Here is a 27,346-nt window from a genome sequence, read left to right as displayed (position 1 = left end):
AAAGGCAAGACCATACCCAAGGTCATCTAGGTTTTCTCCTATGTTATCTTCTAGGAGTTTTATAGTTTTGCACTTTATATTTAGGCCTATGATTCACATTGAATTAATTTTTGTGAAGGGTGTAAGGTCTGAGTCTAGATTAATTTTTTTTGCCTGTGGATGTCTGGTTGTTCCAGTAGCATTTGCTGAAGAGACTCTCTTTGCTCCATTGTATTGCCTTTGCCCCTTTGTTCTGATTTACACTTTAACAGATGACTCTGGGTGCCATGAGTAGGAGGGAAGCCAGTTAGGAGGACCGTGCATTAGTCTGGTGACAAGTTCCTGATCACACTGAAGATACATGCTGGAGAAAGACGGATGGTGTACAATGGTTTGGCTCTTGGCTCCAGGTCTCCTAGGCTGAGTCAATCATGCTAGAGACAATTATTGCATGAACACTAATTTCCACATAAGGAGGATGTTGCATATTGGAAAGGGCATGGGTTTGGAAGCTTGCAACGTCGGGTACGGCTGACTTCCGGTCCATACCTCAGCAGGGCTGCGTGCAACTCAACTGGGTGAATGTGGAAATGTTACTTCGCTTCTCTGAGCCTCTGTTTCCCCTTCTATGAAGAAGTTAAAACGGCCTAATTATAACACCCACGTAGCTTTCATTATGGGCCAGTCACTGGTCTAAGAGTTTTACATAACTCACTCAATCTTCCACACAGCCCTACAAAGAGGTACAATTTTCACTTCTATTCTATCAAGGAGGAACTTGAGGCATTAAGATGTTAAGTGATTTTTCTCAAAGCCCCGCCCTTTGTGTGTGGAGGAGATGGCATTTGAATCCAGGTATTTGGCACCAGTGTCCCTGCTCTTAATCATTCTACTCTGCCACCTACTTTGCAGAATTGGTGAGCATTAGATAAGACAATGCGTCTTCTCAAAGATGCATTGATGCAGCACAAAGATGGTTGATGCAGCATCGTTTATTATAGTAGAAACTAGAAACAACCTGACTGTCCATCTTGTGAGAATGGATTAATAAACTCTGGTTTTTGCAACTAATGGTGTACAATACAGCAGTGACAATGAATGAACTAGAACATAGATAAATCGCAGAAAGAAAGTTGGGTGGAGAGAGCACAGGAATGGGGGAGGTGGGGAGAAGCCAAGTTGCAGATGAATATATACAGTTTGATACCACCTATATAGAGCTTAAAACATGAAAACAGAACTATACATTGTCTATTGATATATATATTATAGATTTATTTGTAAATAAATCTAAAAAAATGTAAAAGAAGTACCACATGGACAGGAAGGAGACACACCATGGTCAAAAAAGTGGATAGCCCTGGAGATGGGCAGTCGGGGATGGGGAGGGAAGACACGGGCTTCTGTTTTAGTTGCAACAATTTATTTAATTAAAAAAAAGATCCGAGGCAAATATGACAAATATTAGCACTTATTAAAACTGAGTAAGGTTACAGAGTTTCTATTTTGTAATAATAGCTAATGTTTGCCGGGAGCTTACTATGTGTCAGAACTGTTGTAGGAGCTTTACAGGTATTGACTCACTTAATCCTTTAAAAGAATCTGGGGTTGTTCCAACACAAGCTGTGTTTTTACAGATAAGGGAATTGAAGCGCAGAAATGTTAAATAACTTGCTCAACATTATACTGTTACCAGGTGGTAGAGCTGGGTGGGATTCGCATACAGGCAGATTGACTACAAAAACTATGCTATTATGCCTGCTAGAAATCATAAAAGCTAACACTTATATATGCTCGCTGCTTGCCAGGCACTGTTCTAGGGCATTATAGGTGTTAATTCATTTAATCTCATAGCAACCTCACAAGGCGGGCAGGACTGTCCCTGTCTCACAGAGGAGCAAGCTGGGGTACAGAGGGAGGATAATGTGCCGACGTCACACACTGGTGGGAGGGAGTCCTGTGACTGAACTCAGGCAGTTCAGCTCTAGGGTCTGTGCTCCTAACCATCACACTAAACCACCACTTGAGCTTCTATTATATTATTTTCAGTATTTTGATGCATGCTTGCAATATTTCATAAGTTGAGTATTTTAATTAAAATTTAAAATAAATTGAAAATAGAAGGGGGTTCATCAGTAGTCCTGAATACTGTGGGGAGAATGAAGACTTGAAAATGCCATTGGCTGTGAGCTGGAGGAAGACATGGGTGACTCTTTCCATTTGCCATTGGGGGCCAGCTGCCCCTTGGCATCGCCTCCATCATTCCCTGGGCCTGTCTCCAACAGTACTCCTCCACTTTGGGTTATAATCATCCATTTCTGTCTGTCTGTCTCCCCATAGACTGTGAGATCTTTGAAGGTGAGTCCCTTTTGAATTCATCTTTGTGCCCCCAAGAGCAGTGCCCATTAAACAGTTGATGTAAAATAATGATTGCTGGATGAAAAATGAGGCCCAGGAAAAGAAGCCAATTGCTTCCCATACCCACTGCCCACCCCACCCCAACCCACAGAGGAGCTGACGGCAATGAGTCCTCACTAAGTAAAGATGAGGCCCCAACTCCAGTCTAAGCGTAGCTTAGATGCAGGAGTCAAGATGTAGGACAGTGGAGGAAGCATGAAAGGGGACACAAATCAACCAGAGTAGGTTCAGTGGAAGCGGGGGCTGTGGTGGGCCAGGTGCCATCTGACAAGATCAAAGCTGTGGAAGAGTGAACTGTGAGGCACAGAGAGGTAGACAGATCTTGGATTTGATTGACAAACAGCTTGGCAAGAAGACAAGTTGCCTCATGAGGATGTTGCAATACCACTGAATGAGCTTCCTGAACCTGAACAGGACAACAGTGACACCACACAATCTGTTAAAGAACAAGAGATGAAGTGTGTGGACTCAGCTGTACAGAACCTCCAAGAGAACGTTCCCCCAGTGGAAACTGACACCTGGCTTCTTTTTCGTGGACAGATTATTTATTTATTTATTTATTTGGTGAGGAAGATTGGCCCTGAGCTAACATCTGTTGCCAATCTTTCTCTTTTTGCTTGAGGCAAAGTGGCCCTGAGCTAATATCTGTGCCAGCCTTCCTCCATTTTGTATGTGGGACACTGCCACAGCATGGGTGATGAGTGGTGTAGGTCCGCGGCCAGGATCTGAACCCGCAAACTCGGGCAGCCGAACCCAGGCAACCTAAGCTGAGCACGCAAAATTTAACTACTACACCACAGGGCCAGCCCTCTCATGGACAGATTTTTAAAAAATACGTACATACAAAATATTTTCTTTCAGTTTCCCAATTCGAATCTTTTAGTGATAAATCAACTCTCAAAAAGGTGTGCCTACTTGGTTTGTGGCAGCAAAATACAATGTAAAAATATTCACCAGAATGAGAAACTAATTAGATTTCTCAGGAATGCAGAATATTTGGCTCTTTGAGCCTAAAACTCTTCAGACATTAGTTCATGTTTGAAAATGATTGGTTAAACATTTGCCTTTAACTCTAATTTTACTTTACTGTCAGAGTTTGACACTTCCCAACTACTTATATGTCTCCTGTGATGCAAGGGGATTGAAGACGCCAGAGAGAAAGACAAAGAAAGAGGAAGCCAGATATAAGGAGAATTATTAGCTTCTCACACGCCCCCACTGGGAGAAGCGTTCTGAGTGCCTGTGTATGATGCCTGTAGATGCTACGGTTGATATATGGATAGCCCGTTCACTGATTACTAAGATTCCTGAGATTCCTCAAGGTATTTTCAAATTTTGGATAAGTTTACAGAGTAAAAAGTTATCTGACAGTTAAGAAAAAAAAAGAAAAGTCAACCAGAGTCACAGGGCATTGGTAATATTGCTCATGGTCTTCTCAGCCATGACAACTCCCAGGCAAAGCATGAATTCTGGTCTTCAGAAGTGTAGAGTTGGAAGTTCATTAATCCTAATTCTCCACCATCACTTTCGTCTTCAGAGAAATAGAATGTGCTACCACCATGCCTCTTTTAATTATCTGATAGTAAACTCTCCCTCCCAAAAGGAGGAATAGCTCACTGGAGAACTTCACATCCTCTGTGTTAATTACGAAAAAAAGCTGGTGGAAATATCTTTAAGTAGTTTTCTTCCCTTCAAGCTTCTAGACGAAAACAAACCTCCAAGTTATCTTGGGTTCCTCTCTCTCCCTTTCCTCCCACACCCAGTGGGCTGCCAAGAGCCGTCAGTCCTGCCTTCCCAACATCTCTTACATCCGTCCCGCCTCTTCTCTCCCGCCGCTGCTTCCCTAGTTAACGTCCCAGCCTGCCTCCCGGTTTCCTGTCTGTCCTCCTCCACCAGCTTCATCCACATTGCTGCTACATTCAGTAATGCGCCTGGGCCCAGTAGTGGCTTAGTAAATGTTCAGGAACTCTGAATCTCTGATTTTTCCACTGTCTTATTCAGACCTCTACAGGAGTTCCTCAACCCCGCACTTGAAGTGTGAACTCTTTGGCTTCCCGTCTAGGTCCTCCATAACCTGCCCAGCCTGCCTGTTGTGACCACACCCTGTGGAGCTCCCCCTCCAGCCACTCCGAGGACTGCTTCTGGCACTCTCCTGCTTCTGTCAGTAGCTCACGCTGCTCCCTCCATTTGGAATGCCCTTTCCCCCAAATACTCCCTATTCTGCAAGACACAAGCCCAGTGCCATTTCCTTCTTGAAGCCGTTTGTTCCTGATCCCACACAGCCTGATATACCCTCTCCTTCCTCCGCACTCACTTAACACCCTTTTGCTCTCTCTCGTGTGGAACTTACTATCATTTCAGTATGTGTCATCTTAGGCTGTGCATATTTTGAGAGCAACATCTGTGTCTTCAATGCAATACCATATGTAAGGTGCACATCAGGATGACAGGCATAGAGCAGATATTCAGTGAGTGTTAGAGTCTTTCCTTTTCTGACAAGCTTTCTGTAAGAGGAACAGCTGAAATCTCTGCAGGACAACTCCTTTTCTTGAGAAATCCAGGGATTTCACAAGTTCATCTGTCTGCTTATCTTAGGGAAGATGACATGAGGTAGCAGAACACATCAGACCTGAGTCTGAATCTGGGTTCTGCCCTATAGTACCTTGGAGATTTTAGAAAATTTGCTGAACTTCTTCTTTTTCATCATTAGGATAGATTTCTTATCCACTATATTAGAACTGTAAAAACTGAGCTTATGGAGCAGAGAGACCTCCAAACAGAAAGACTCAAATAAGAGAGAAGTTTATTGTCCTTCCATGTAATGAGCCAGAGGTGGGCAGGCAGTCGAGGGCGGGTAGGAAACTGTTCTCTGAGCCAGAGACCCAGGTTCTTTTGGCCTCATTGCTCTAAGGTTGCCCAGATGAACTAAAAGCTGACTCACCAGCCTCACAATCACCTCTATTTCCAGTTTCCAGGAAGGTGGAGCAGAGAAGAAACAGCTCCCTTAGTAAGGACCTCACCTCAGAGCTGCATACATCACTTTCGTTCCAATCCTATTGACTAGAGCTTAGGCACATGGCAACACCTAGCTGCAAGGGAGTCTTGGAAATATTTTGATTCTTCCATCATCCTATTCAGGAATAGCTGGGAAGTCTCATACACTGCTAAAATTCAGGGTGGAGACCATTCTCTTATGAAAGAAGGCTGCTAAGATTGGATATGGGGGACAAGGACCAGTCTTTGCCACACCTACCTCACAAAGTTGTTGCAAACGTTAAACACAAGGGTTGATAAAGCACTCGACATTGTGTGCAGCAAAGTCAATATTCATTCTTTCCTAATTTGTCTTCGTCTTCCCCACTTGCCTAGCAGCCTTCCACATAGCAAGTTCTCACTATATTTTTGATAAATGAATGCTTAAATGAATGAGGTCATGTTAAAGGCTCACCATTTCTAACTAGATAAAACTATTTGTAATTTGTTTATTAATTGTTGTTGTATGAAGCTTGCTGTTAAGGTAGTTTACTGTTTAAGTAGATAAAGAGTGCTCTGTCTACATCATCAATTTGCCAAGCTAATGGAACTATGCTGAGTACCTCTAAGTCTCAAAAATTCCCAAAAGAGGAGGATGAATATTAAGGATCTATGGCTTAGTGTGTGATTGCTAAACTACATTTTACATGGATCCTTGCTTTTTCTCCAGAGAGCAGATAGCACAGGAAGTGGTCCACACCAGCCCCTCACATTCTTGGGTTTGAGCATTCATGCTTGGACTGTTTCCAGGGACATCAGTATGGAGAAGTGGATGAGCAGGAGAGTGGGGGGTCTGCTCTCCTGGAAGTCCCAAGAGAAGCTGAGCAGGGCTGTGGAGCCCTCCAGCTGGAGGTCATGGCCGCCTGTGACTCCCAGGAGGAAAGCATGCGGAGAAACGTCTGCACTAGTTCGGGAGTGTGTGGCTCCCCTGTCAGGAATACCTGGGATTCTCTCCACCATGCTAAGCACTGAACAGCTTCGAAATCAACTGCTGTTGGTTTAAGCCTGTTGCTAGAGCTGCAATGCTGCAGCCTGTTGCCTTAGTCAGTGGAGTCTGACTCCTTTGCAGGACTTTCTTAAGCGGTGACTCAGCAAAGGACTTCAGATGTCCAGGAATTGTCATTTAAAGCAATCCCCAGAGCTCTGGGAAACTGAGCAAATTGACCTAAACAGAAAAGCAACTTTTGGATGGCCAGAAGGAAGCAACTACTGCTTCAGCAGACACATGGTCCAGAGGAAGCCCTGGAGACCTGAAAACCCACCCTGGAGAAAACTCTGTGAGAACCCAGGGCCGTCTCCCTTGAGGTGCAGGAGTCAGGTGCAGATGTGATGTGGCCAGCCAATCAGCACCAAGGCACTAATGGTCCAGATTCCCAGGGCTCCCCTGGTGGCTTCCCTTATCTCTCTTCCTCTGCATTATCTCCTCACTCAAGACAATGTCCCACTCCTTCCTCTTTGATTCCTTCAAAGTTGCTATGTTAACCTCTTCTCTTAAAGCTTCAGAATTTGTACACTAAACTATTTCCTGAAATTGGATTGCATATTGATTGTATGTGTGTGTATATAGATATATGTGTGTGTATGCAAATATATGTATATGTTTAGGGATTTCCCTAAACATTCATTTACTCAAATAATGTTTTGGGTTGCCTGCTATGCCCAGTATTATTCTAGGTACAAAGACCCAGTAGTGAATAAAATAGACTGCTTACGGACCTTGATGAAGACTGGGGCAGACGCACAATACACAAATAATATTTCATAGTGTGTGGGTGTCTGTATATATACTACGTGTATACACACACACACACACACACACACTGTCTGCCACAAAGTGAGAACCCAGTAATTAGGTGCCCAGTAAAAATAATGAGCGCTAGCAGCCAGCCCTGATGGCCTAGTGGTTAAATTAAGGTGTGCTCCGCTTCAGCAGTTAGGCCTGATTTCCAGGCATGGAACCACACCACTCATCTGTCAGTAGCCATGCTGCGGCAGCAGCTCACACAGAAGAACCAGAAGAACTTGCAACTATACATGACTATGTACTGGGGCTTTGGGGGCTACAAAAGGAAGAAAAAAGGAGGAAGACTGGCAACAGATGTCAGCTTAGGGTGATTCTTTACCTGCAAAAAATAAATAAATAAAATAATGAGAGCTAATATTTATTGAGTGCTTATTATATGCCAGGTGCTCTTTTTTTTTGGTGAGGAAGATTGGCCCTGAGCTGACATCTGTTGCCAATCTTCCTCTTCTTGCTTGAGGAAGATTGTCCCTGAGCTAACGTCTGTGCCCATCTTCCTCTATCTTGTACGTGGGACACCACCACAGCATGGCTTGATGAGCAGTGCATAGGTCCACACCCAGGATTCGAACCCGTGAACCCTGGGCCATCAAAGCAGAGCACGCCAACCCAACCACTATGCCACTGGGCTAGCCCCCAGGTACTCTTTTAATTCTTAACAACCCTATAAGATAGGACTTATTATTATCTCCATTTACAGACAGAGGACTGAGGCACAGACAGAGAACACAGCTGGCAAGTCGTAACTTGAGATTCGAGCCCAGACACTGTCTCCAGTGCCTGAGCCTCCTTATTCCTCCTCTTGAAAATGGGATACCTTTATAAAAAGGCAGGCCGTCAACTACTCTAAACCTGCCAGTGCTGTTCCAAGAAGAGCAAGTTTCAAGGAAAATGTCTGGGGACAGAAAAACTTAGAGCTGGGTTAGTGACATGACTGTGAGACTATTTTGACTGTGTGGGCCTGCAATGTGATTTTCCTCCTCCTCTTTCTTCTTTCTGACAGCGAATAAGAGATGAAAAAAGAAAGCCTTTTCTCAGGTAAATCATAAACATATAGTTTTAAGTGTTTCTTGTTTAGAAAAAGAACAGAAGAAAAGACAAGACTAAGTGATCGCAATACTCCATTTTTCCACAGAACCCCGGAAAGAACCAATTCTGGTTGAGTCTCCAAAGGGTGAAAGGAAGAGGTGGGGAGAAGGATCAGGAAAAATACCTCTCCAGGGAGATTCTAATTACTGGGTCCTGCTACCTCAACCCTGTGAGACCCACTAGGATCAATGCAAATTTCCTGTAAGGGTTTTGAGAATCAAGATGTCAAGAAACTCCAAAGGGCCTTAGATAGAAGGTTTGGCCTAAAAATGATTCATGGTGATGGGGCCAGCCCCCATGATGTAGTGGTTGGTTTGGCACACTCTGCTTCAGCGGCCTGGGTTAGCGAGTTCAGATCCTGTGTGCGGACTTACACCACTCATCAGCCATGCTGTGGTGGCAACCCACATACGAAATAGAGGAAAATTGGCACAGATGTTAGCTCACAGCTAACCTTCCTCAAGCAAAAAAAAGAGGAAGATTGGCAACAGATGTTAGCTCAGGGCAAATCTTCCTCACCAAAAAAAAAAAAAAAAATGATTCAAGGTGAGTTATTTTTACAACCACTACATTTTAGTTACTATTTATTGAGTGCCTACTATGTACAAAGTGGCTTGCTAGATTTCGTATAGACATTGTCTTGTTTAGAATTAGAAATATGTAATCTGCTTGAGCTTGAAAGAAAACCAGCAACTGATTAAGCATTTATTACAACTATTAATAGTGAGTGAGAAATGAATTGAACTCTACCTATGTAATTATTTAAATCTTGCTCTAAATGGAATATCAATTTATTCACTGTCATTGCCATGCTGTTAGTTTAATGGATTTTTAAACATCAAAAGACATAATTAGATAGGAAAACCCACTCAAGTCTTTCTCTTGTTCATGCCTAGGGCAAACCTCTCCGCATGCTTGTCATAATTGTAATCATCAAAATACAGTCATTGCATATTTAGTGTGTGAGGGGGCAACAGGCTTGATACTGGAGATAAAAAAAATATAAGACATGCATTCTGCCCTTGGGAATCCTGAAATGTGGTTTGGGAGATGGAACATACATGTAGAAAGCTACAGAGTAAGGCAGAGTAACTGTGCTCAGAGTCAAATGAGCAAAATGGATGATAAGAGCTGAAGTTCAGAGAAGAGATGTCTCTTTGGGAGCTGATGGTGGCAGGGAAAGCCTCACAGTCACACAAATTAGTGCTTTTCTTCTGAATTCTCCTTTCTGGATCTTAGAATCAACTTATTTTTCTTTTCTCTCTTACCAAATCACCATTGTCTTCCTATCCAGAGGTCAACTTGGTCTTGAACCTCTTCTATAATCTCTCGTTTTTAGATAATGGCATATTTTCATCAGTCGCTCAGCACTATTTATGGGCCCTAGTATATACAGAGAGTGGGAACCACCGTAGGACAAGGGATAATGAAGGAAGCAGAAGATACAACCTCCACCCCTAAAACCGAAGTGGACACTTATTGGGTAGGTCACCTGTCTCACAAGAACCGCCCTTCTCTGGGTACAGCTCCAGATACACAGGGTGTATCCCTCAGTCTCCACCCCACAGCAGGCCTTGTCTACACAACTCTGCCCCTGGCCATAGTCACACACCAGTTCTGGGCTAGGCCCATTTCAAATTCTCCCTTGAGAAACACTGACCCTCAGTTTGCTGATGCACATTAACAACAGAGTTCTAGACAAAAGGGCCACAAACTCCTGCTGCTGAGGACTTCCACATGCCCTGGTTTCTTCCCTTCCCACAGCTGAGTTATTTATTCACATTTACCCTCTATAGATGCCCCAGTATTTCTTTTTTTTTTAATGTTTTTATTTATTTATTTATTTTTTGTGAGGAAGATCAGCCCTGAGCTAACATCTGCCAATCCTCCTCTTTTTGCTGAGGAAGACTGGCCCTGGGCTAACATCTGTGCCCATCTTCCTCCACTTTATATGGGACGCCGCCACAGCATGGCTTGCCAAGCGGTGCGTCGGTGCACGCCCGTGATCCGAACCGGCTAACCTCGGGCCGCCGCAGCAGAGCGCGCACACTTAACCGCTTGCACCACCGGGCCGGCCTCCCAGTATTCTTTCAATAAATGTCTTCCTCACTTTATATTTTGCTGAAATCAACTAGAACCAGGATCTGATGTTTTCAAATGAAAAGATTAAATAATTAATAAATTGGTTCTAGAGAGTATGTTGCAAATTCCAGATCTTCAAGGAAAATGTAGTAGGTCATGGTCTTGAGGCGGGAGTGAAAGCAGTAAGACTCTACCTTCTATTCAGAGATAGGAAGCTAGCAACCATGGTAAGAAGTGGCAGACGTCAATCGATGTATTTCTTGTGGTCACCTGGGACCACACTGGTGGTAAGGTTTTGGGGGACTCAGTAGCTGCCACCATAAAACAGTTTAAAAAGATGAGAAAGACCGAGACCACAGGGTCAGATGGTTGCTTCTGAGTGCATTGTGGTAAAGTAATGTAAGAGAACAGCAAACCCAGTCCCAGAAGTCTTCCCTACAGGCGTAAATTCAAACTCAAGGTCTTAGTATGATCCCCTAGCTACTGGCCTGAGATCACTAAAAACCAAGTTCAGAAATTGGTATTTCAGGCTATTGAGTTATGTTGCCACTTGCATTTATGAACTCACTAGGTTTCTTATGTGGATACAGCATGATCAGGAAAAAGTGGAGTCCTGGCAATGGAAATTGTGATATGTGGGAGGGACCAGAGGAAGCGGGGAACCTAAGCCTTCAAACCCCTCTGAAACATTCCTCACTGCACCCCCAGCCCCACCAAATGGAGGAAACTAACCATCTACCCTACTGGGCTTCATTGCTCAGTAATGCCCACTCTATGGCAAGCATTTGAACTCAACATGGCCTAGAGGGGGCTGTATAGAATCAATGTAGAAAAGAAAGAAATTATACACAAGAACTGGCTAAGGAATAAGATTAAGATAAGAGAAATTGTGTTGGCATAGACTTTGAGGATAGAGTGTGTTATTAGTGGCTTCATTTGCTAAGTAATCCATAGTCTGATGAATATCAGATGGGATGTCAATGTAACAAGAGAAGGAATGGAGATCACTCCGCTATGAGAGAACAATGGTTCCATGACATCACCTTGGATGCAGTAGCTGATGTAACTTTGAATTATAGCCCATTGCATTTGTGGTTGTATGTAGGCACGTCAGATCATGTTGGGCAGGAGCATCTTGGACATATGGTGTGAAGTACACCGTGTGTGTGTTTTACGCTAAGTTACTAAGGAGAGGGTAACAGACACCATATGGAGCAGCTGTCTGAGTCACAACAGTACCCCCTTCTCTGAGTACAGCCCCTAAAGCTCAGGGTGGGCTCATGAAGTCTCTGTCTGTATTACATGAACTCTTGCCAACACCTCCCACCAGCACCACCACAATAGCTAGATGCAGTGGTATACCAAAGGCTGGGCAAGGGGAGAAATCTGCCCTGGGTGCAGGCAATAAGAAAATCTGTAGAGAATTTAAAAACAACAATAAAACCAACTAGAAGTCATTCTGCTTTTGATTATCACTATGTGCTGGTAATTCTAAACAATGTCAGTGGTAAAGTACTTCTTCTTGTAAAAACCTTTTGTTTGTCTAAGTTCTAAACAATTGCTACCGTTGAGTTTTAATAATATGTATCTAAGCTTCAAATTAGCACATTTTTTATTACTTATCCTTTATAATTGGCATTCTACATAGAAGTTAATTCGGAAACTCCCAGTTATCCAGTCACGCCTCAATGTGCATAGACTCAGAAACACAAGTTTGTTTCAGGTAAATTCCTAACAGTTTGGAATCATTCAGGCTCGCCTCATGTGCCCAACCTCTGTAGTATTACAAACTCCTTCATCTAAACTGAAGATTCAAAATAAGCAATAATAGCACAGTCACTACAAAAATGAAAAAAGAGACCTTGAATTACTTTAATTCTGCCATTTTGTGAATGCCAGGAGGAATGACAAAAGATGTTGGTCTCACACTGACAGAAGAAATCAAAAGAGCAGCATTTGAATGCCTTGATCGTTATCGCTAACACTCGATACGATAGAAAGCAATGGGTCAAATAATGTCGATGTTTGATGTTATTCAGACAACTCTGATTTTTGTAGAATAAAAACTTTGGGAGTTTTAACCACAAATAATTAAGATGTTTGATGAACTTTTTTATTTTACTAGAAATTTTTCAACTATGTAACATTTGAAAGCTACTAAAATCGATACATAAGACACAGCGACGTGAATGTTATCGCAATTCCCAGAATTTATTGTGAAATGGGATTTTTGTGAATCTCCACTAAATTTATCCTTATGTTTAAAACTTTTCCTAATTATATATGTTACTTCATACGAAAGAAATTTTTTTTAATTAAAATTCATAGAAAGTGTTGTTTGGTCAACTGTGAGCAAAGATAGATGGACATTTATTATACTGCCTATTGAACAGGAATATGCAAAGATTAATTTTGATAAAATTATTTATAAGTTTGCAAAAGTTATAACTTGAAAACAAAAAATCAAATGTTATTATTCATTACTGGTGATAGACTAATACGCAACTATAAATTTATTTTCCTTTTTTCCAAAAAATACATTAATGTAATAAAAAGTATTATTTCATTACTTTTTTCTTTCCTTTTACTGCACTAGTTATTTTATTTTATATCTTACTTTTTAATTTACATTCTATTGGTATGACTATATATACAAAGTTTAATCATACACTTTTTTTCACTGTGCTTCTTTTCTGGCATTATTATTATTATTAGCTGTATTTCATGATTATTGTTGAGAATAACTTTACTGGGGGGTTGTTAAAAAATAATCTGTTCCAAGTGTCTAATATGCCAGGTATGTCCCTAGCTGGTTGACCCAGGACATATAACCGAGGCAAACTAGGGCCAATCTGTCCTCTTGGGAATGTGATCGTGGCCCTAAGAGTCATGGGGGTTTGGGGATGTCAGCACTGAGTTGGGTTACAGATGAGTCCAAGTGCATGAACTCCCGCTGTGGTGGCCGCGAGCTGCCCTGCTTCTGCCCTTCCCACAGCCTCCTTGGATGGTGCGAGAGACCCCAGAAAAACTCCAATAAACCCCCCGTACCCTTAGAGGCAGGATCAGTGTCTACGACTGGGAGAACTGTTTTTACACAAGGGAGGGGCCGACAGCAGAGGAGGAGAGGAAAGATGGGAGAGGCACTGCCAGCCAAAGTGTCTGAACCACTCAGGCAGCCCCAGCCCAGGCTCTTTCCCAAGGGGATTGTGCCCTACTGGGAAGGTGACAGTAACATCAGCCCCTAGAGTGGCCACTAACACTTGTAAAACACCTAAAGTCTCCAGATTACACAATAGATGGAAGTTGCAGACATCCATAGAATTGTCTACTCAGCATGCTCTCAGGCCCCTAGACAAGGGGAGAGCATCCTGATTCTCGCATGACCCATGACCCCAACCCCTGGCCACAGTTAACTGACCCAGGGATGGGGCCTCACTCCAGCTGCACCAATGAACTTCTTCCCCGGGAATTTTTAACTGGGGATCAAGAAAGTCGATCCCCAGACTCCCTCCCGTGGGGAAAGCTATTGCCAGTTGTGTTTCCAGAAAGCCAGACTGTGGCTGCAATGAGACAGGCAGAAATCACCAGGCAAAGACTAACAGAGTCAGGCAGTGTGTGAGTCTCGTGTTCTCGCCACATCCGTGCGCTCCTCGCGGTTTGGTTGTGCTACGCTTCACTGGATCCTGGGAGGAATGAATTCCTCTTTATGCTAACTGAGGTGAGGTTTTGATATTTGCAATCAAAATACACAGATGTGTGAACCCTGTATGTGCTGGGTTCTTTTTTGAGAACAAGAGCAGAATTGAGAGGTCAGAAAGCGCGAGCAGCCTTCACACCAGTCAACCTCCCAGCTGTGACTTGTGATTTCCAGGTGGATTTCCACACCTGGCTGCATTCTGAGACTGCGCTGTGTCGTGTTTCACTGTGTGCCTGCACTTGGGGGGCTGACCAGTGGTGGACAGGGAGCACCATGGGGACAGACTGGGGACGGCTGTAGCCAGCTGCAGCCCCCAGTACTGGGGCTCATCCCTACAGTGGGGTTCAGTTGACTGGCCCTGCCTCTCTGAGGATCCACAGTTCCATTGCTGGATTTCTTCCTCTCTCTCCCCCTGCTCCCAGGGCTTACCTCTCACAGAAAAGATCCCCTCTTCTTTATCCTGATCTAGCGGAGGGAGATCAGTCTCCAGGGAGTTGTCTTCCAGGGTCTGGAGGGGAGAAGGAAGGGAACCGAGGGTCACCAATGCCTGCAGTGGGCAGAACATCTCACGGAATCTTGACAATAACGCATGAGGCAGGTACTGTTATCCTCATCTTACATGAAAGCCTGACCAGAGGTTCTTGCTCCTGCTTCTCCTGGCGTCTGCAAATAGCACACATCCTTGGCCATCGCTGTTCTGCCCATATCACACTCCCCTTTTTTGGGCCTTGTTTTCTACACAAGTAGCAGCATGGATAGAAAGCCAGCTACTGCTGGTTCCTGAATACAAGATGCCAGGGGAAGTCTCTATTTTTATACCAAACCTGGTTTCCTGGTGGGCACACAAATTGTTGCCTGCTAAAATAGCAACTCTGGCAAAAATGTCTCCAGTCTGCTTAGATGTGCATCAAATTCGGAGCCAGCCTTGCAGTTAAACCAACTGACCGTTTCTAATGAGTTGGAAACAAAACTCCCGTTGAAGCTACCAGCCGTTGGCCCAGAATCATCAGCACAACTAGAAGCACGGGGCCCGTAAGCAAAGCTTCCTCCTGTCTTTGGTTCATTTCAACCGTACTCCTCTCCATCTCTATTCTTTACTCTCTTCCACCCCTGCCGTCCAGGACCAGATTGTTTTTATGCATGTGCACATGCATTCGTCAACAGTAATAGGTGGCATCCATCATGCCCAAGCCTGGGGGACATGGTCCCTGCCCTCAAGAAGAGGAGATGGACACAACTCTGTTTCCTTTGCGCTGTCCAGGTTCCCTCTCCACCTGACTTATACCGTTTCCCAATCAAGACCAGTCACAGGACCAATTTCCACAGCCACTATCAACGTAAGTTGATAACAATGTCACAAACGCAAACGCCTTAGGGGACCAGGCAGGTAAAAATAAAAATAGCTGACATTTTATCAAACATGATGGACTGCCTCCAAGCCTTTGTGCTCGCTGTTCCATCTGCTTGTACATTCTTCCCACGGAGCTCCACAAGCCTCGCTCTTCACCTCCCTAGAGTCTTTCCTGTAGGGCCCTCTTCTCAGTGAGGCCTCCCTGACTATCCTTTTCAAATTTCATCCCCAGCATTCTCCACCCCTTCCTTGCGCCATCTTTCTCCATGGCATTTATCATTGTGTTTACTATATAATCCACTTTTTTGTTTATTGTCTGTCCCCCCAGACCCCCACTATGGGTGCCATAAGGGTAGAGATTAATCTGTTTGGTTCCTTGATGAATCCTCAGTCCCTAATACAGCCTGGCCCATAGTAGGTGCCCAATAAATATTCATTGTATACACAAAGCCAGGCACTGTACTAAATACTTGGATGTATTAACTTATTTAATCCTCACAACAAAACTATGAGATGGGTACCATTTGTTACTGTTATTATTATGCCCATTTTACAAATGAAAAAGCTGGAGTATGGAGAGGTTAAGTTACACAGCTAGTTAGGGATGGACCCAGAACTCAGACACAGGTCGTGTGGCCTCATACCATGCTCCCAACCACTGCACTGCTTCTAACACACTCTGTACCACATGACAGGGGCTGGTGGGATCTTGACAACTGGAAGATGCTTACCCTGCCTGAAAGCATTCCATTTTTTTATCCTGTTCTGGACCAAAAAAGAGTCTGTTGGCTTTGTTTAGTCCTCAGGCCACCAGTTAGATGAGGATTGAACTAAAGTAGGAATTGTAGACAAAAATAAGATTTTATTGGGTTAGGAGGGAATAAGGATTTAAAGGAAGATTACCCAAACAAACCTCAGGTATTGAGGAATCCCGAGTGTCTTTTGTTTGGCTGCTTGCCCTTTGGCAAGAGGGTCCACGCTAAGGGAGGTTCAGGGAGAGCTGTTTGAGCAGTTATCTTCTTGTGGCCCAGTGGGACCCTTCCTGGAGAGCTGATCCCAGGGGCCATCCAAATGACAGGCAGGCTATTGATTGTCACAGGTTGGTCTCCTGGGACAGCAGCAACTTCCCAGAGGAAGGGCCAAGCCACAGAGCCACAGACATGTGTATTGTCTTGGCATTACCATGGCACTAAGGCACCTCCTTCCGGGTCCTCCTAGCCATCCCCAAAATAGTCAGTTTCTTTGGCAGTATATGGTTAAGATACCAAGACCTCCCAGCTTGCTTCAGATCCCAGCCGTCTCACACCAGGGTGTCCAATTCAGGTGGACCAGGGATTAAAATACCAAAGCCTTCACAAATGCCTTCACACATTAGTACTCAGAAGCCATAAATATTTGTTAAATACTGTAGGCAACATTAATATCATGACCCAGACTGCAGGAAAGATAAAGAGGACCTTTTCTCTTTTGTGAGGCAGGTATAACCAAATAATAACCAACCCAATCTCTCTAGGCAGCTAAAAATGGCTAGAGGTTATCAATTCCTTACCACTCACTCAGAAACCATTGGCTGAGCACCCAGTGGTTCAGTAATGGGCTATGGGGTGGCATAGACAGGCATGAGACAGGAATATTCCCAAACAGTGAGATAAGCAATGTATCAGATGTGTGGGCTGAAAGCTGTAAGAATGCAGAGGAGGCAACTACATCCTGTCTGGGATATGTTTTTACTGGAGGGAGAAAGAAGCAAATCAGAGCCAAGTTGGGTGGGGTTGTGTTAGAGGAAGAGATCCCCCAAGGGGGCTGCCAGGTGGGCAGGTCGGGGCAGACAGTCCCGCACAGGCAGGAAATACTATGGAACCATCACAGTGTCCAGCCCTGGGGTGGGTTGCCCCATGGTGCAGGGAGTTCCCAAGAGCCCAAAAGTCCAGTTGAGTCTGCCCCTTGAACAGAGTCCAGTTCTCCATCCACTTGGGCTGAGGTAGAAGCAGCCCTGCATTGGGCGAGCTCAAGGTTCCCTCCACTTTGATGTTACATCATTCCATGGAACAGAACTTGCCTTTGGCACTCTTTGCCTCTCACTGAGCCTCTGCATCTGTAAGTGGATGCCACCAGCTTCTCTGTGCATAGTGGCCAAGAGCTTGCTTGAGCCCTGAAGTCAGACACTCCTGGGTTCAGACTCCTGCTCTGCCACTTACTGGCTGTGTGGACCTCACACAATTTTCTGACTCTTCCAAAGTCTCTGTCTCCTTGTCGGTAAAATTGAGTAATGTCCAACTCAGAGGATTAGTGGAAGGATTAAATGAGAACAGGCAAGTATAAAACTACACATATTTTGTTAGCACAGAGTATTCAATAGGATTTTCTATTAAGAAAACGTATGGACAATCTACCAATTGGGAGAAGATATTTGCAAATCACATATCCATATGGGGTTAATATCCAAAATATATGAAGAATTCGTACAACTCAACAACAACAAAAAAACAACTTGATTTACAAATGGGCAGAGGATCTGAACAGACATTTTTCCAAGGAAGAAATACAGATGGCTAACAGGTACATGAAAAGATCACTAATTAACATCACTAATTATTAGGGAAATGCAAATCAAAACCACAATGAGATACCACCTCACTCCCGTCAGAATGGCTATTATTAAAAAGACAAGAAATAACAAATGTTGATGAGGATATGGAGAAAAGGGAACCCTTGTACACTGCTGGTGGGAATGCAAACTGGTGCAGCCACTATGGAAAACACTACAGAGATTCCTCAAAACGTTAAAAATAGAACCACCATGTGATCCAGCAATTCCACTTCTGGGTATTTATCCAAAGAACATGAAAACAGTAATTCGAAAAGATATATGCACCCCTATGTTCATTGAGGCTTTATTCTCAATAGCCAAGACCCGCAAACAGCCTAAGTGCCCATCAACAGATGAATGGATGAAGAAAACGTGGTATATATACATGATGGAATACTATGGAGCCGTTAAAAAGATGAAATCTTGCCATTTGCAACAACATGGATGGACTTTGAGGATATTATGCTGAATGAAATGTCAGACATAGAAAGCCAAATACTGTATGATTTTACTTGTATGTGGAAGATAAACAAACAGCAACAACAACAACAAACAAATATATAGACACAGAGAACAGATTTGTAGTTACCAGAGGGGGAAGGGAGTGGGGGGAGAACGAAAGGGGTAAAGGGGCATATGTGTGTGGTTATGAATGGAAACCATACTTTTGGTGAAAAAAAAAGAAAAGGTACAGGAAAGTGCTTTGCAAACTATAAAGGCCGATGCAAATTAGTTATTATGATTTTGCTACGTGTAAGCTCCACGAGACCAGGAGTTTTTGTCTGTTTTGTCTGTAGCTGCACCTCCAGAGCCTAGGACAGCACCTGGCATACAGTAGGTGTGCATATTTGTGGCATAGATGAATGAATGCCTGCCCAGAAGAAGGTATACAAACTGAGGACTCAGCAGGTTAAGTGGGTTCCTCCTTTCCCTGGCTAGGACTGGAAGTTGCCACTCCATAGGGGGGACCCCCTCCTCCTACAAGCCTGCCAGCTTGAGGTGTTGGGGTGTAACCCTGCCTGCCTTTCTGGAGCTCAGTCTCAACTCCTCAACTCCCAGAGTTCTCACTTCCAGAACTCTCTCTAGCCTGTGGCACATGCACGTCCCACTCCATCCAAGTTGGTTCCAGTCACCACCTCCAGGCAGAGGCTATTTTGGATCTGAGGGTGTCAGGAGCATAAAAGGACCAGTCTTGGAAGCTGTGGCTGAGACCTGGGCAGAGAGTGCTGGGTTCTTTCCCCGCATCTAGGCTGGATCCTGAAATAGCTAAAGAAAATCTCAGAATAGCTTTTGGCTTCACCACAATTCTGGGCTGGAGCACAACACTTACCCAAGAGGGACCAAATAAGCAGCTCGCATAGGCAGCTTGTGGCGTGGGAAAGTCCTTTGCAGAGCAAAATGAAAATCACGCTGCAAAACCCAGGTTTATCCTTGTTTGGGGAAGTGACAGCGTCTTCAGCGACTCGAACAGTACAGCCAGTGGATGGTGACCAGTGTGGCGAGGTCGTGGAGCCACCAGTGTGGCCATAGCTTGGGGTGCTTAGCACTGGAGACCCCTGGAGTGGGAGCTTCTGAATGTCCAGGAAGGCTTCAAAGTATTCCATCACCAGGATGTGACCTGCCCCAGCAGGGGCTGTGAGGGCACAGGGGCCTTCAATCACTGGGCCACGTGTGCCTGGGCACTGGGCCGTGCATCCTAAAGGCCTTGTCCTGTTGAGTTCTCACCACAAATCTGAGCGAAAGGCACTATCATTCCCATTTTACGTGAGAGAGCCGAGGCTCACAGGTATTAAGAAGTTTGTCTCAATTAGAACTGGGATTTGGATGCTGCTCTGTGAGATTCCAAAGTGCATTTCAGCTGGGGCTGCACAAATGAGGAGGATTCTGACCTCTTGAGAGGGACAGGGTAGTGAAGAGGCCACGATTCGCACCCTCAGGGGTTTGAGAACTGTCTCTTGAAGCCTCCTGGGACTGCTGGCAACACCACCAGGACTTGTGCCAATGCTTTAACATGGACAGAGTGGGGGCTGGGGAGTCCAGAGCTCTCCAGATGGCCTTCTAGTCCAAACCCTGCTCCGGCAGCAGGCACCCCCTCTAGTGTCCCTGAGAGGTGGGAGGCGCAGGCAGATGGGTCCAGAAGGAGACCAGAGGAAGCGAGGAGCACCCACCCCCACCCCCGCAGGCTTCGCACTACCTTTGGAATCCCTTCCTTTCAGTCCCAATCACCTGCACCAGGAGGTACCACATGCCCCCTCCAGGGGCTGCGACTCATTGTGCCACTTTTCAACAATAACCATAGGACCCTTAGGAGTGGCTGTGGGAAGCAAGAGAGAAAGGGTCACGTGAGAAAAAAAGCTTAGACTTAACTATGACCTAGGTTATCCCAGCCACCATTCCTATTCTGTTGCCCAAGACCCTCAACCCAGCCAGCATGCTGACTTCTACTGCTGCCATCCTCTCTGTCCCTTCACTCGTCCCCGGCAGAGACCCGCCTCTCCAGAACTATGCTGGGAAGGTGTGGTGAAGGAGACTACCATGAGGGGGTGGTGTGGAGCAAAACCCCCATTTGCCCTCTCACCAAGAGCTGGTTTTTTATTCCTCAAAGTCCAGGGACGAAACAGCCACCAGTGGATGTACTCCAGGGGATCCACGAGCTTTGTATGCACGATCTTTACATTCACTGTTTTCATTTCTATGATAAGTTGAAGTATAAGCATCTTCTGAATCATCCGATGACAGCTGATAACTGAGGACCGTGCTTCAAGGCTGTCTTTGACCTTTGGCAGTAAGCAGCAGCACTTTAATTGGCATAAACAAATGAGTAAAGAACAGAGGCAGATGCAACATGGAAATAATGTGCTTGTTCTGCACGAAAGCCATGTGATATCAACGTACCAAGGTTTTGCAGTTCTTCCAATAGAGCCGACCGGTATGCAGTCTGCGGCAAGCAGATGCGAAAGAACCTGAACCATGGCTGTCGTTTTACAGGAGACAATTGGCTTTCAGCAAAACCACATCCTCCATTACATTCCATTACAGACTTTAAACTTTATTTGTTGTATTCTTTTGATGATACTTTGTGCATTTACTTTAGTTTTAGGGTTGCAAGATTTAGCTGTTTATACCTAGTTTTATATATGTGTACTTATTTAAGTAACAAAAAAAAAATTTAAGTCAACACTGGTAGACTGTGAACATTTTTTTCTTGTAACTTATGTTAGGGTTGTGATCAAACTTAAGCCTGGGTGAGGCGTCTACAGCACTCAGTCTCGGGGAAGATGGAATAGGAAGGCTGGGGGTGTGAAGAAGAAGGATGTGTCCTCCTTCGAACAGGCGGAGGCCAACGATGCCACACAAAGATTTTGGACTTGGAACCAGAAGGAATGGGTTCCAGTCTGGGTTTGGCCACTTTGTAGCCACCACGTCGTCACTTCTTGGGGCCGTGGCTTCCTTGGCCTGTTGGCTTCTGCTTCTAAAGTTTGGGCTTCTCAGTGAGCTTCCTGTCATCCGGCATGCCCCTTATCTGCTCCCCAAGCTGGAGGGTCAGGGGCTGCTGGGGACCAGAGAGTTTCCAGTGGGAAATGGCCTTGGGCCACATAGAATAGCCCAACGTGTCTGACCGTTGCTGGCCCCCAGCGCCCTCCTCCAATTAAGCTATCAGTCACTCTCCAGTGAGCCCATTAGTAGGAGTCAGGGACAATTAAGCAGCAGTCCATGGCAGGCCCTTACTGGAAAGAGGCAAAGCGGGCCCACACTTGCTTCCACTGTCCTTCTGCATCAGCACGCCCAGTGTACACAGATCCATCAGACCAGAGATTCTGCAGCCCTGGGTTAGGAATGGGAGATCCTGCTTCTTTTTGAGGGTGGGGATAAGGCCAATGCCACCTGGCAAAGAAAATTTCTGAAATCTCTGGGGCCTCATCTCTCCAGTACAATGTTCCCTCTGCTGCTGGTAAGATCAGGTGGTCCCTCCTTCTTCAGGTTCAGATTTATCATCAACACCAATGATAATCAGCATTTTCAAATACAGGCATACCTTGTTTTATTGTGCTTCACTTCATTGCACTTCGCAGATATTGCATTTTTTACAAGACCCTCCATTAGCAAAAAGATTACGACTCACTGAAGGTTCAGATGATGGTTAGCATTTTTTAGCACTAAAGTATTTTTTTAATTAAAGTAAGTACATTGTTTTTTTAGACATAATGCTATTGCACACTTAATAGACTACAGTCTAGTGTAAACATAACTTTTATATGCACTGGGAAACCAAAAAATTTATGTGACTCACTTTATTGCAATATTAGCTTTATTGCAGTGGTCTGGAACCAAACCCACAGTATCTCCGAGGTATGCCTGTAGGTCTTTATACTTTATAAAAGATGTTCACATATATTGTCTTATTTGATAATCAGAATAAAGAACTCTGGAAGAAAGAACCCAAGACACGAAAGTTAACAATATGTCTGAAAACACACAGTTATAAAGTGGACACTGGAGACCAAAATCCAGACGTTTGGACCCAGAGCCCTAGTTCTTTCCCCCACACAGGGCTGTTTTCACTTGCACAGTGTACAGGGAGATTTTGCAGCTGGCCCTGCCCTGGGACACTTACAGTCCCAGATGTTCAGGTATTAACTTCCCAACTTAACTAGAAGATACCAGGACGCATCTTGGAGTCACCTAGACTCCTCACACATCAATGCTCGTGGATTTGGTTTCACTTTGAGAATAAAGTTGGAGTGATTTGGCCATCAAGATTTCCTGTTCCTTAGAAACATCCTCCTTTTGCTCAGTGCTGACAAAGTTCCTTGAATAAAGGACAAACATTTTCATTCTACAGCAGGTGTTCAATCCTTTTCTGAGAGGGAAGGGCTGGGGGTAGGGAGCGTTAAGCTTGAGACAGAGACTAGAGAAGCAGGAAGGAAGCAGGTTGATGCTCAGATATTAAACTTTATCTCTTTTACAGTTGCCTTGAATATGTGAAATACATATAAACTGACTAGATTGGTGATTCTTGAAATTTTTATTTTAAATAAACCTCTATTTAAAGTGAGATCGCACTGGAAACCCAGTACTTAAGCAAGAACAAACAGAGGTGCTCTTGTTACAGGAGAGAGGCGGGGTGGGGGAATCACACTCACAGTCCCCCAACCACTTCCTCCTTCTGTGGCTCCACACAGCACAGTTTGGGCACGGTTTGAGAGTCACCTGGCCCGATCATTTGCCAGCTGGGCTCCCGGGAGACAGAGCTGAATAGCACTCAGGCCCTGGCAGCAATGAACTTTCAGATCATCTGAACATAGGGCGATTCGGGCCGTGACAGAGGGTGCCTGGGTGTTACGGAGCAGAGGAGCATGGCCTCCCCAGCTGGGCATGAGGGCCCTGGGGCGGGGGGAGAGTCTTAAGATGGAATGATGCTGGAGTGACTTTTAGAACACTTTTGTAAAACAAAAATACAAAATATTTAAAGTGAGAAATCTGTTGATGTTCAAAGATAAAAATCACATTCTTCAAGGTCACTGCCCTGGAGGGCAGCCAGGATGTTAAAGGGTCAAGAAGCCACGTCATACGCAGAGAGGCAGTGGGGCGCTGGTTTCCTGTCTGGCTTCCTTGCAAAGGGATGTGCCAAGTGTCAATGTATGGAAGGGGCAGCAAAATATCCCTGAGCCACCCACAACCCAAGACACCCCCCCACCTCAAGTCTCCTGCTATGATTCAGCTTCTCTCAGACTTCAGACTCTCCCCTCCCTTCTCGCCACCATCCCTCACTTCCTTCCCTTCTCTCTGTCTCCGTGTCTCTATGTCTCTTTATCCCTCCCTCTTTCCCTCCAGAATCCCTCTGAAATCTAGAATATTTAATGACATGGAAAAGCACCATAGTATACTGGTAAGCAAAAAAAAAAAAAAAAGAAGGCAGCTTACAAAATAGTATGGACTGTATAATTCTATATTTATTTGTAAGATGAGATTAATTGGGAGGGGGAAACTCTTTCCTGCTCCAGCTCAAAAAAAGTTGAGACACAAAACCAAGGAGCAGCCAATGGAGGTCAAACTACCAGCATTTTTATGGATAAAGCTCCCTCAGGCCCAGCTAGGTAAGAACTAGGAGTGGGAGGAGGGGGAGTCGTGCAGCCTGCGGGGTGGCAGAGGTGCTCAGCCCAGCAAGCCTAGCTTATTCTGTCTGAATTCAGGAAGCAGAACAAGTCCCTCTTCCTGCTCTGGGCAGGCTCAGGTGATGAGATGGAGAGAGGCCAGGGCTGCTGCACTCACTCATCGATCTTCCTCCTGGGAGGAAACACTAAAGCAGCTCTCAACCCTTTTTTTGTCAACCTGCTCTACTGATCCCTTACTACCATGCAGATCGGAGTGGAGGCCTGAAGCCTGGTCCAGCAAGCCAGGTGGAAATGGCATCTAGAGACTCAGTCTATCTCTAAAGTCAGGAGAGTGGGTCCATGGGCTTTTAAGAGATCCATGGATAGCCTCAGAATGGGGAGTGACGTCTGCAAATGGGAGTGTATGCAGACTTGTGTGTGTGCATTTTTCTGGGAGGATGATCCGCAGTTTCCATGGGATTCTAGAGTGGGGTTCAAAACTTCCAAATTATTCAGAACGGCTGTGCCTGAAGTTCAAGGAACTGGGATGTATTGTCTGGAGAACTGTTCTCATAAATTTGAAGGGCAGTCATGTGAAATAAGGCAAATGCTGCATGGCTTCCCAGGAGGGAACTGAAACCAATGGCAAAATTAACCAAGGGCAAAATTTCAGGGAGGCCAATTTCAGCTCAGTATAAGGATCAGCCACTGGAGTGATGTGAGAACAAACCAGCCCGTTGCCCAAAACCACGAGTTCTTTGTCACTGAAGTATTCAATCAGTGGCTGTCCACGGTGCTGGGGTACAAGATGGACTCATGGCCTCGTGGGTTTGGTCAGCTCTAAACTGGACTGATTGAAGGAAGGCTGTGGCTTCTCATGTCCTCTCAGGTGAAAATGTCGGGAAAGGGAAAAAGCTGAGTTTGTCCCTCCTCATGGTTTGAATTGTAGGGACACACTTGAGGTGTGGGGAGCTGTTTGAACTGATTGCTTATGGGCCTTTCTCATGCTCCTCAATGGAAGCAGACGTCTTCACTAGGGTTGTAGAACCTCAGAGCGCAAGTCTTCGGGAGCTTGGTTGGGCCTGAACGTTCCCGACTTCATCACGCTGGCCTGTGCTGGGCTGAATCTACGCCTTGGAACCTGGAAACCACAGAATCTGTCTTTGTTTTTACTCTTTTAGACAGCTTTTCTCAACTGTATTCTGTGTAATATTATGTGAAATGTTTATGGATTTTCTCCAAAAATAATTTTCGAAATATATGTAAGAAAAACGTTAGTTATGTTTATGCAGTTATTTATAGGTTAAATATTTTTAAGAAAAATTATACCACACGGAAAGCACCATTCCCCTAGAAGACCTGATGCTGGAATTTCCAGAAACAGTCAGTACTGATCCAGCATTTACCACCCAGGCCATGTGGACAGCTGGCTTACAGTCGATGATTACTGACACAGCTTATGTATCTTGCCTTCAAATTGAACACTTATTTTCTATTTAGACAATATTCATTGTATACTTTATTATTCCACAGACATTTGTTTCTCATGGATCTGCGGCTTAAAGAAGGAAAGTTTTACATGAAAAGAAGAGTCATCTGGTTCTCAGCCTGTCTGAATCGAATAAGCAAATAGACATAATACTTCAAAGGGAAGGTGAACAGTCATGGCCTTTGATTTCTGGAAAAAAAAAATGGAGGAGAGTTGATGTGGATAAAACAATGGTTTTGGAGCAGCCTAATCAGAACTATCACAAAACTATGGCAAATTTGTTTCATAGGGGCAAACATTGCCTCTTATCCTGGTTTTCCTTATTTGTGAAGTTGCTACACCCTCGCTGGCCACCTGGAGGTAGCTGGCAAATTTCCAAAGAGCAGATTCAGTCCTCAGGGCAGAGAGCCCCGAGGGCAGAACAGAGCACAGCTTAGCAGCTCCGCTTTGCTCACTGCTCCTCAAAGAGTAGCCAGGGCTGGCCTTCCCACCTGGGAACCTCCAAGCGGGTTCTGCTATTCAAGTGGGTAACCCAGCTGGTTCCTCGTGACTCCCATGGGCTGAGCCCTCATGGTGGAGGGAACCCAAAACTAGGAAGCTGTGTGGTGTGGAAAAGAGGGGCCCCTGGGGTGAGTGGCAGTGCCAGCCAGCAGCCCCTGTGTTTCCTGGAGAAGGTGAAGCCGGAGGCCCTCCTCCAGACCAGATGCGGTGGTGGGTACTCTCCAGCAGGACGGGAAGTGGGCCCTCCTGAGAAGCGTGTTGGAGAGTACAGAAGGCGAGCTGGGGCAGGGGCCTGTGGAGAGAGCCCAGGAGGGAGGTCAAGGGTCAGCTTCCTTTTCTTGTCTTAGCAGAATCTTATGGCTGAAGCTCACAAGACCCCTGTGCCGTTGGAGGACTGCAGCTGCTGAAGGGGAAACTCAGCCTTGGTCGTGGCGCCGACCAATGTCCCTCCATCCCAGCCCACCTGGTCAGACAGTGTTTCAGCTTCTTTGGTTCTCGTAACAACTCTGGGGTGAGGTGGGAGGCACACGTGCCTCCATTGTCCCAGTTTTGCTGCTGAGTCTCAGGGTTGTTGGAGAGTGGCTCAAGGTCATACAGCTCAAAAGGGGCACATTCAGAGTTTGAGATTGAATCTTCTAACTCTGCAGTCCAGTCCTTTTCCAACATTCACGCTGCCTGGCCCACACATTCTAGAGAAGCCTGACATGCACCCTCCATTCAAAAAGGAAGTCACTGTGGGGCTGGCCCGGCGGCATAGCGGTTAAGTGCGCGCGCTCCACTTCAGTGGCCCGGGGTTCCCAGGTCGGATCCCCGGTGCGGACCTATACACCGCTTGTCAAGCCATGCTGTGGCGGCGTCCCATATAAAGTAGAGGAAGCTGGGCACAGATATTAGCCCAGGGCCAATCTTCCTCAGCAAAAAAGAGGAGGATTGGCAACAGATGTTAGCTCGGGGCTAATCTTCCTCAAAAAAGAAAAAAAAAAAGGAAGTCACTGTTTACAAACTGCTTTGTAAATTCCAGCGTCCTTTTGTGAGATGTGCTGTTGATATATCTGTATGAGATGAACTCATGTAGCTCAGAGAGGTTAAATGACTGGGCCAAAGTCACACAGCAAAGCCAGGGTTCAATTCAAATGTGCTCATCTGCTCTCAAGGATCCTGAAAGTGTTCTCAGAGGGTAAAGGATTTAACAAGCTTCTGCCTCTGTATTGTTTTATGTGA

General features: G+C 45.1%; 1 pseudogene; it reads left to right on the top strand.

Moving 5' to 3' along the window:
- Nucleotides 1-478: 478 nt before the first annotated feature.
- Nucleotides 479-4,493, top strand: LOC131401128 (anaphase-promoting complex subunit 13-like; annotated as a pseudogene).
- Nucleotides 4,494-27,346: the final 22,853 nt, after the last annotated feature.

This window comes from Diceros bicornis, chromosome 4 (genome assembly GCF_020826845.1).
Source record: "Diceros bicornis minor isolate mBicDic1 chromosome 4, mDicBic1.mat.cur, whole genome shotgun sequence".
Taxonomy (NCBI): Eukaryota; Metazoa; Chordata; class Mammalia; order Perissodactyla; family Rhinocerotidae; genus Diceros; species Diceros bicornis.
The sequence above is the reverse complement of the archived record's forward strand: the minus strand, read 5'-3'. Positions and strand labels throughout refer to the sequence as shown.